Source organism: Poecilia latipinna, unplaced genomic scaffold, assembly GCF_001443285.1.
Source record: "Poecilia latipinna isolate Pla-1442-1.1 unplaced genomic scaffold, P_latipinna-1.0 Scaffold5036, whole genome shotgun sequence".
Lineage (NCBI taxonomy): Eukaryota > Metazoa > Chordata > Actinopteri > Cyprinodontiformes > Poeciliidae > Poecilia > Poecilia latipinna.
In genome coordinates this window covers 1-7,986 of record NW_015117652.1, presented here as the reverse complement: position 1 = coordinate 7,986, position 7,986 = coordinate 1, and the positions used below count along the sequence as shown (strand labels likewise).

The window sequence follows — 7,986 nt, the reverse complement described above, 5'->3', positions numbered from 1 at the left end:
TGAAAAAAAAGAAAAAAAAAAAAGAAAGATTCAGTTATTATTTTACAGCTTTTTTTTTCTAGTTTAATTTAATACCGGCTTCTAAGGTAACTAACAGCGTCTCACCAGGACGGCTGGTATTAATGCGATCTTGTAACACCTTGTAACATGTTAATTATAAGCACCAACAACCGATAACGTGTGCTTTGCATGTTAACAAAACCTCCCAACATTTCATGATACTCAATTATAGGCTTGTATATGCTTGGGCAGATTAGAGGACCATGTCAAACGATGGGAAAAAAAATGGAGGAGGGGAAGACAGCCTTATAATGTCTAGCTGACTTTCCTTTATAGCAGGGCTACTGAACCACTGGAAGTGCACACATGCTAAAATCTTCCTCTGTTTTCCATCAAGCTGCTGTGTAGTGGCAATGTTGAATGTAGGTGGTAAGCTCATATATCTAATTATACAATAGCCAAACATTTTTTGTTAATGAAATGGAAGGAGTGTAATTGAAAACTTCAGCATAATTATTGCTTGGCAAGTGTCTGGCTTCGGAAAATTGCACATGTAGGAAGAAGTCTCAGCAGGAGTACCTCTGACTTATGAATCAAGCCGGTCCAAAAAGTTCTTGCAGAGAGAGAGAGAGAGAGATTTGTGTCCCATATAGGGATGAAAGGTTCACCATCTTTTATGATTACTGGGATAACAATGCTGACTGTTAGTATTACAGTTATAAAGTGAAAAAAAAAAGAAAAATGTATTTGAATCAACCCTAAAGAGAAATTGGAACGTTTCAGTTGTTCGTTATACTAGTCGTGATATGGAGAAGTTGGTGGGAGTAACGTTTCAACCACCAAAAAACACCAGGTGTTAAATAAAACATCTGGTATTATAACAGCACAACAATGACATTTTTAAGATGTTTATTTCATCAATACTTGCAGCAGGAAATGATGTAAGAAACTCTTTCCCTGTGGCATTAGCCACTTAGGCCGCTAATGCTAAAGCTAGCATTAGCGGCCTAAGTGGCTAATGCTAATTTAAAGAGCTACTTCAGAGAGTTAGAAGTATAGATAGAGATATAGATAGAAGTATGCGAGGTAATTGTGAATCAAATGTATTCCCCCATTTATCAGACTTTAACAAATTCTAAATAACTCAACCAGAACTAGTTTATATTTATAATACAATGGCTGTGAATATTAATCATTTGAAATGATTCTGGCAGCATAACCTCTTGTTTTATTCAGGCTAACAAAATCGTTGTTACTTCAAGAAGTTATGTTGGAGTCTCCAGCCTACAGTAAGCTACAAGCTTTCCCATTCCCAGAGCTGCTGTAGCCTTCAGTCACTTTGTGATGTTATTTATTTTTTCCAACAAGCTCACAGAGCTATGACCTGTTTTGCTAGTGGTAAGATAACCGTTACCAATGGCAACTTAAAAAAAAAAAAAAATCTTCCCCTTAAGAAAGCTCATTAGTACGCTCTGATTCAGCTGCTTCACTCGTGGAGAGATTTGTTTGATTGCTTTTACAATAGCTGATAGTTTACATGTGTAAATTTAGCAAATCTAGACATTTCACTGCTTTTATTTTTATTCTGCCTCATCCTCTCACTGTGACTCTTTTTAAAAAAACAAAAAACAAAAAACAAAACCTTATAGCTAAACACAGATATTAAACTAAACAGAACATATTCTGCCTGTGCGTATGTGATTAATAATCAGAAGAATATCACAGTTATTGAGGCAAAGCAGAACAATCCTGTGGGCTTCATCTTCAAAATATACTTTTTTTTAAAACATTTAATACATTTCTAACCAAATGGTTAATGATAATCATAATGCATTTTCACTCAAAAAATAATGATTATAATTTTATCATTTTCATTACATTTCTAGTTTTGTCATTCATTGTTGTACTTTTACCTTTTTGGAACGCTGCAGCTCATAAGACCCTGTCCTCCCAAATGCAGTATGAAAAAAAAAAAAAAATGCCATTGGGTGCCCACAACTGCACTTTTTTCATGTGAAGGATTATAACGGAGCAGGTATTTGAGTAACTTGGGACATCACCTCATAGGTTCTTCCACAAAGAAACCAGAGCAGCCAAGACATATAAATCCAGGTCAGGGTGTCTTGGCAGCAAGGCTAACAATGTTTGTCACAACTGCCCTCTTTCCATCTCAAGCTCAAATGAGAGAAGTCAGAGAAATATGGGATTACCATGAGTTATTTATGAAGCTGAAACCCAAGAGCCCTCTTTATGAAATCATCTCCGCTGATTGGGGCGGGTTTTTTTCTTCCTTTTCTTTCTTTCTTTCTTTCTTTTCTTTCCCCCGTCCCTCTCAGCATCTGATATGATTTTAAACGGGTTGACATCAAAGTCGCTTGTGTAAAGTATGAGTAGTTTTGCACGCGTTCAATCAAAATACAGATCTTTATCGGCACCACGCTGATCGACGCCAGCGGCCTGTTTTGAAACAGATACTGGGGCTTTCGTGCTCGGAATGGATTTTTTTTCAGTTTCGAGATACGTTGGCGGGTTGGGGGGAGGGAGAGGAGTCCAAAAGGCCTCCAGAACCTGGACCCTATGAACTTCCTTAACCTGGTTAAGCAGGTTTATTCTCAAGCAAAATTTTTAATTTAGTTGTCAGCAAAACACCAAGTATATGTTTAGTTTTACTGAACAAAAGAAGAGCGCGTTGCTTTAACAGTTACATATCCTCAGTTGTAAGCCTACACCGGGCAGAGAAATACACAAGGACACAATCAATGGCAGCTCATAGTTAATGAACTTTCTGACCTTTAGGAAAATGTACACTGCTTAACCAGATTCTGGGTAATTAATAATTCAGGTGCACCCTAAGAGAGATGAAGAGAGGAGCACCCTTCACCCACGTTCGGTCTTCGATATTATTTTGCACAGACGCAAGGCGTGATATTTTATTTTGGACAACAGGACATGGTAACAGAAAAGCTCATTAGGGGGACTTTAATTTGGTGCCGGTTTTAATAAAAAGGCTGAATGAATCTCGGCTGCCTGACGAATGGCGGGTTTCGAGCAGAGCAACAACTCACTTTATAAACGTCCGGGACATTTTAGGCCGTCGCTGGAGACATTTTTGTTGAAGTTGCGGCGGAGGGTGGTGAAGAATTACAGCAGTAGCTTGAGCTGCCATTGAGAGCTTCTAAATGGGAGGTCATGGGTGCATTATTGATGAGTTTCAGTTTAAGTTTCAGCTCTAGAGGAAATGATAAGATGTAATGCAATGGTCCGCTGTGATCATGTACAGCTTTGTCCTACATACTGTGTTGTCAGTGGCTAAAATGGCAACCCGCTCCTCCTCTATGTCACTTTTTCTTACCTTGCTGTAGACAGAGTTCTATTTGAACTTAAAAGTATAATGGGTATTTCCAAGTTCCCACCCAGAAAAATGAACTTAAGCGTCATTTTAAGTTCTGATTTGGAAAGTCAGAGGTCCCAAACTAAAAGTCCAACATGACAGCCATTGAACAGGACGTGGAGTTTATTCCAGTAATGAACTGTTCATTTGGGCTACTAAGGGAGAGTTAAGCTTACAAGTGTAAAAACCTCCATGCACAAGATAAGTCAAATTATTAAGACACATAGATATAGATTTAGGGAGTTTGGTTGGTAGCTGAGCAATTTTAAAACTAAATGCTGCCTTGCCTTATTTTGTTCTGATCCTGGGAACATAGCAGTGAATGGGGCTCTGATAATGTAGGAGGTGGAAATGTATTTAGGCCCAAGACTATTCAGAGTTTTATAGACCAACATCTTTCTAAGGACTAGTGTGAAATGATTGTCCTTCTGAATGGGTTGCTGCTGCCTGATTGACTCCTTGTACAGAAAACAGTAAATACACATTACCGTAATGCAACCTACTGAAAATTAAAAAAAAAAGTGTGCACAGTTTCGCTCTATCCAGTTTTGACAGCAAGTCCTCTTACTTAGATAATATTTTCAAGATGGTACTAGGATGAGTAATGCTAATAGACTTTATTGGGATGTTAAAATTTAGGGCTGACTCCATGACGACACCTTGGTTTCCCTTTGGCCTTTACTATTTTTGGAACCAAAAGCATAACCGTCAGCCTTTTTCGTGTTAAGTTGGAGGAAACTCTATCCCATCCGCTTTGATATTATGAACACACTGGTTCGGGTACTATGAGGGACGGCAGACGGGCGGTGAGAGAGACTTATAAAATTGTGTGACATAAGCATAACGGAAGATGATGTACTCCATAATCAAGAGGCAAATTATAGATACACAAAAATGTCTCAAGAATGAAGCCTTGAGGAACCCCACATGTGATCTGTGGGTATTCCAGCTTCCTCCCGCACTGAGTAAACATTGGTTTGGCTGATTTGTATGTCTAAGTTACTCTTATGTAAGAATGTGTATAAATGGTAGCCTGCCCTGTGTGTCTCTGTGTTTCCCTGTCACCCGCCTCTCGTCCAGTGAAAACTAGAGACAGGCAGCAGGTGTACTGAATAGATAGATGGAGGATGTGATGGCACAAATGATCCTCTTATGCAGATCAAGCAAAACTTTACATCTGAGGTAAAGCCGTTAGCTTTGGGACTGATTTTGACGTCGTTGAATTGAACAGGAAGCAGCAGCTTTAACTTATGACATAAACTGAATATTCTTCCAATTAATTCATAGCATGTCACATAATGGAAATGAAACAAAAAGCAATTCATAATAACAGGGACAAAATCTGCTTCCCAGGCCAACTTGGTTATTATTGCTGTGCGTATGGTGTTTTCTGGGCCTACACATATAATCAATACCCCTAGGCAATTTCAAACGTGATCACTTTGAATGGATTATTGCTTCGAAGCAAGGCTTTTCCATTGATCCCCTCATCATGTCAATCACCTACACTGACAACTCCCAACTCTTCAGATTCCACACATCAGCAAGCCCTGTTCCCAATCAGGCCGCATCAAAAGCAGCATGAGTGAAGACCCTGTTGCGGGATGTGCTGAGGTTGGCTTTCTTTCTTCTTTTTTTATGTACACCGTAATGTACTTGCAGGATCCATCCAATTTCAGTGATCTGCATCATTCTGCTTTCTGTTGTGCTTCTCTATCACTTTTTTTTTTTTTTTTTTTTTCTTAAGAGAAAAATTTTCCAGCAAAGGTTTAGAACGCAAATGCTCCACAGCTGTCACCGCTTTTTAACAACATGGCAATACTGATCTGTCGCATGATATTTGGATTTCTAAGTCCGATCCAAAATTGCTGCAAGTCACAACGAGAACCGACCGTGCAACATTTGCAGACTGCTACTGCTATGTCTAGCTTTTCCTTTTTTTATTTTTCGTTTTAAAGGCTTTTTATTCATTCCTGCAGTTGCATCAGAGGCTGAGATCTCATCTAATGAACAACAGATAGCAGAAGCTGTTTCAAATCAGTGTTGGGAAACTAGGGCTGGCTGGTGAAACACAGAGTGAGTTGTAATATCCTCATTTTCTCCCAGCTGGAGCAGACTAGAAGCATGTAACCGATAGTGTCTGCATGCATATTTTACCACCACAGACCAGGTGTAGCATTTCAGCCCATCGTACAGGAACTGAACTGATTTGACGAAGGCAGAGCACAAGACGTATGAAGAACGAGCATCTCGAGAACGAGGCCGCATGCAGGTTTGGTTTAAAATCACTCCGGTAGTTTATGCTGACGACATGTTTACTATATGCTTATTAGCTGTTTTCTTTGCAGGAACCCCATGAAGTCGTTCAAACGGCCAATAAGTTCTCAAAAAAAAAGAAAAGGACTTTAAGAAATGTGACACAATAATAACTTCTTATGGTAATGAAAGAATATACAGCTCTTTCCTTTTGGTGTTGTTTAAGCTGATGATCATTCATTTCAAGAGCAATTTGATAAATCACCATAAAACTATATTTCCCTATTCTGCTAGTTTTGGTTCCATAAGCATGAAAAGACAAATATTTGTGCTCTAGCAGGCAAATCAATAGATTTTGTCACAGCTTCATGATGTTACATGAAATTGTTTGCCCTCCGACATGAGGTGTTTCGAATGCATTATGCCATGTAGGAATAAATCTTGTCAGTTCTCCATTTATTCCATTTTGAGGCACACTTTTTTTTTTTTTCTTGTATGTGGTTAGATAGACGCATTCATAGTACAAAAAATTCACTTTGTTTGCAGCTGAGTGTGAAGCGGGGGGTCGGATGCGAGTGTCAGTTTCTCAATTTCTGGTCCAGAGGAGTCTCTGAAGATGGTACAAAAATGAAAGTTTTTCAATGCGCTCCAACACAGCCTCCATTTTTAGATAATTAAAAATGAACTGGAGAATGTATGTAAGAAGAGGTATGTCTGGATCTGCTTTCCAGATTTGTTTCGCCAATGACCCAATCTCAAATAAGCGAAACGCACAGGATGGATCAAAAAATTCAACATGACAGTTGGTTTAACATTAGTTTTCACTTTCAAAAGGACGAAAACCGTTTTATTGTTTGGTGGTGAAAATGTTAGTAGACCGAGAAATATTCAATAGACTTTCACAAATCAAACTTTAAACCAGAAATTGAGTTTAGTTTTTCTAAAAGAAAAAGACAAATAATTGTCTTAGGATAAACATAACACCACATTGAGACTGGACTGTCCATACATCAGGAGCACGGCTAACCGAGCCGATAAAAAGATGAAATGAGCCGCTGTTAATCATTGAACAACTCAATTGTAAATCTCATAATGGCCTCTGATAATGAGGAAGCTCCTCTTAGTCATATGACTGAGCTGGAGCCCTAATCATTGAATTGTTACAGTAAGTCACGACAGTTTATTGGCATGGAATTCCATAATGGCTCGGATCAATAGGAACCCAGGAGGGATTCCTCACAGTCGGATTTGATGTATCTGAATAAGTGCCACTAAGGGGAAGTAGGCATACGAGACAATGTCCTTACCAAGCAATTATATTAACAAGAGTGTTCTCAACTTGCTTGGATTTTTTTTTCACAAACTGCTTGTGAAGTTATGACTCATGAAAAAAAAAAAAAGGCTCTCAAATTGTCTGGTCAGTAAGGCCATCAAAAGTCAATTGTTTGGACAAATAATGCCATGAAACTTCTGCGAACAAAAGACTAAATCAGGCTCGTGCCCTTCTCACCCTTCCGCCCCCCTTTGAGATATCTGCGGTCAGAATAATATAAGGCTTAAGGAAGCAGGTTGTGAGATAAAAGATCCACATCACAATGATGATCTCTATCGATCCGCAACCTTGGGAACACAGAGGAGGTCCGGCATTTGTCACGTCGAAGCTGAACCCAATAGCTGATCCGCAAAGCGCTCTGATGAATTGGCCCTGTTCGCCAAGTTTGTTTAATTGATGACATGTTCCCTTTCAGGTGGACCACCACTATGTTTCATGCATTCATTGATTTTCCAAAAGACCCCCACCTTTTCCTGCACTTCTTTTCTTGGCTTTCCTTAGACACCTCAGCGCATATTACAAACCCGCCACCACCTCGATTGGACCTCGACGGAAGAGGAAAGCAGCGTGCCTCGAGCTGGCATCTCGACAGCTTGTCAAGCTTTTAGAGATGATTAGACAGAGTAAGTTTGCACAGGAACTGGGGAAAAGTTACATTTATTTTCTTCACAGACAACACTGCAGATGAAACCGATTTGACCCTTTTGACTTACAACATTCCCCAAAGGGGTTGAGGTACCTAAATAAATTCCTGTAATGATGGAAAAAGGAAGGGCTGTCTGGCTCTTCAAACATGGTTTTTTTTTTGTAGTCAATATATATATATATATATATTTTTTTTTTTTATTTTTTTATTTTTATTTTTTTTACTGTTTCACTCATCAAATTGTACTGTTGTTATCATTTTAAAGCAAATAAAAATTGTATGATTCCCCCCCCCCCCCCCCCCCCCCCCCCCTCCGCCCACACCCCACAACAAACAAAAAAAGCCCAACAAGAACACCTG

General features: G+C 39.1%; 1 long non-coding RNA gene across 2 annotated transcripts; it reads left to right on the top strand.

The window, feature by feature from the left end:
* The first annotated feature begins 5,145 nt into the window (after positions 1–5,145).
* LOC106943244 (uncharacterized) lies at positions 5,146–7,598 on the top strand. 2 transcript variants are annotated; one of them, XR_001423866.1, is made up of 3 exons: positions 5,146–5,467; positions 5,557–5,663; positions 7,482–7,598. It is a non-coding gene; the product is annotated as an uncharacterized LOC106943244 (long non-coding RNA). The 2 variants fall into 2 exon arrangements; XR_001423867.1 differs by lacking the exon at positions 7,482–7,598 and adding an exon at positions 5,740–6,254.
* Positions 7,599–7,986: the final 388 nt, after the last annotated feature.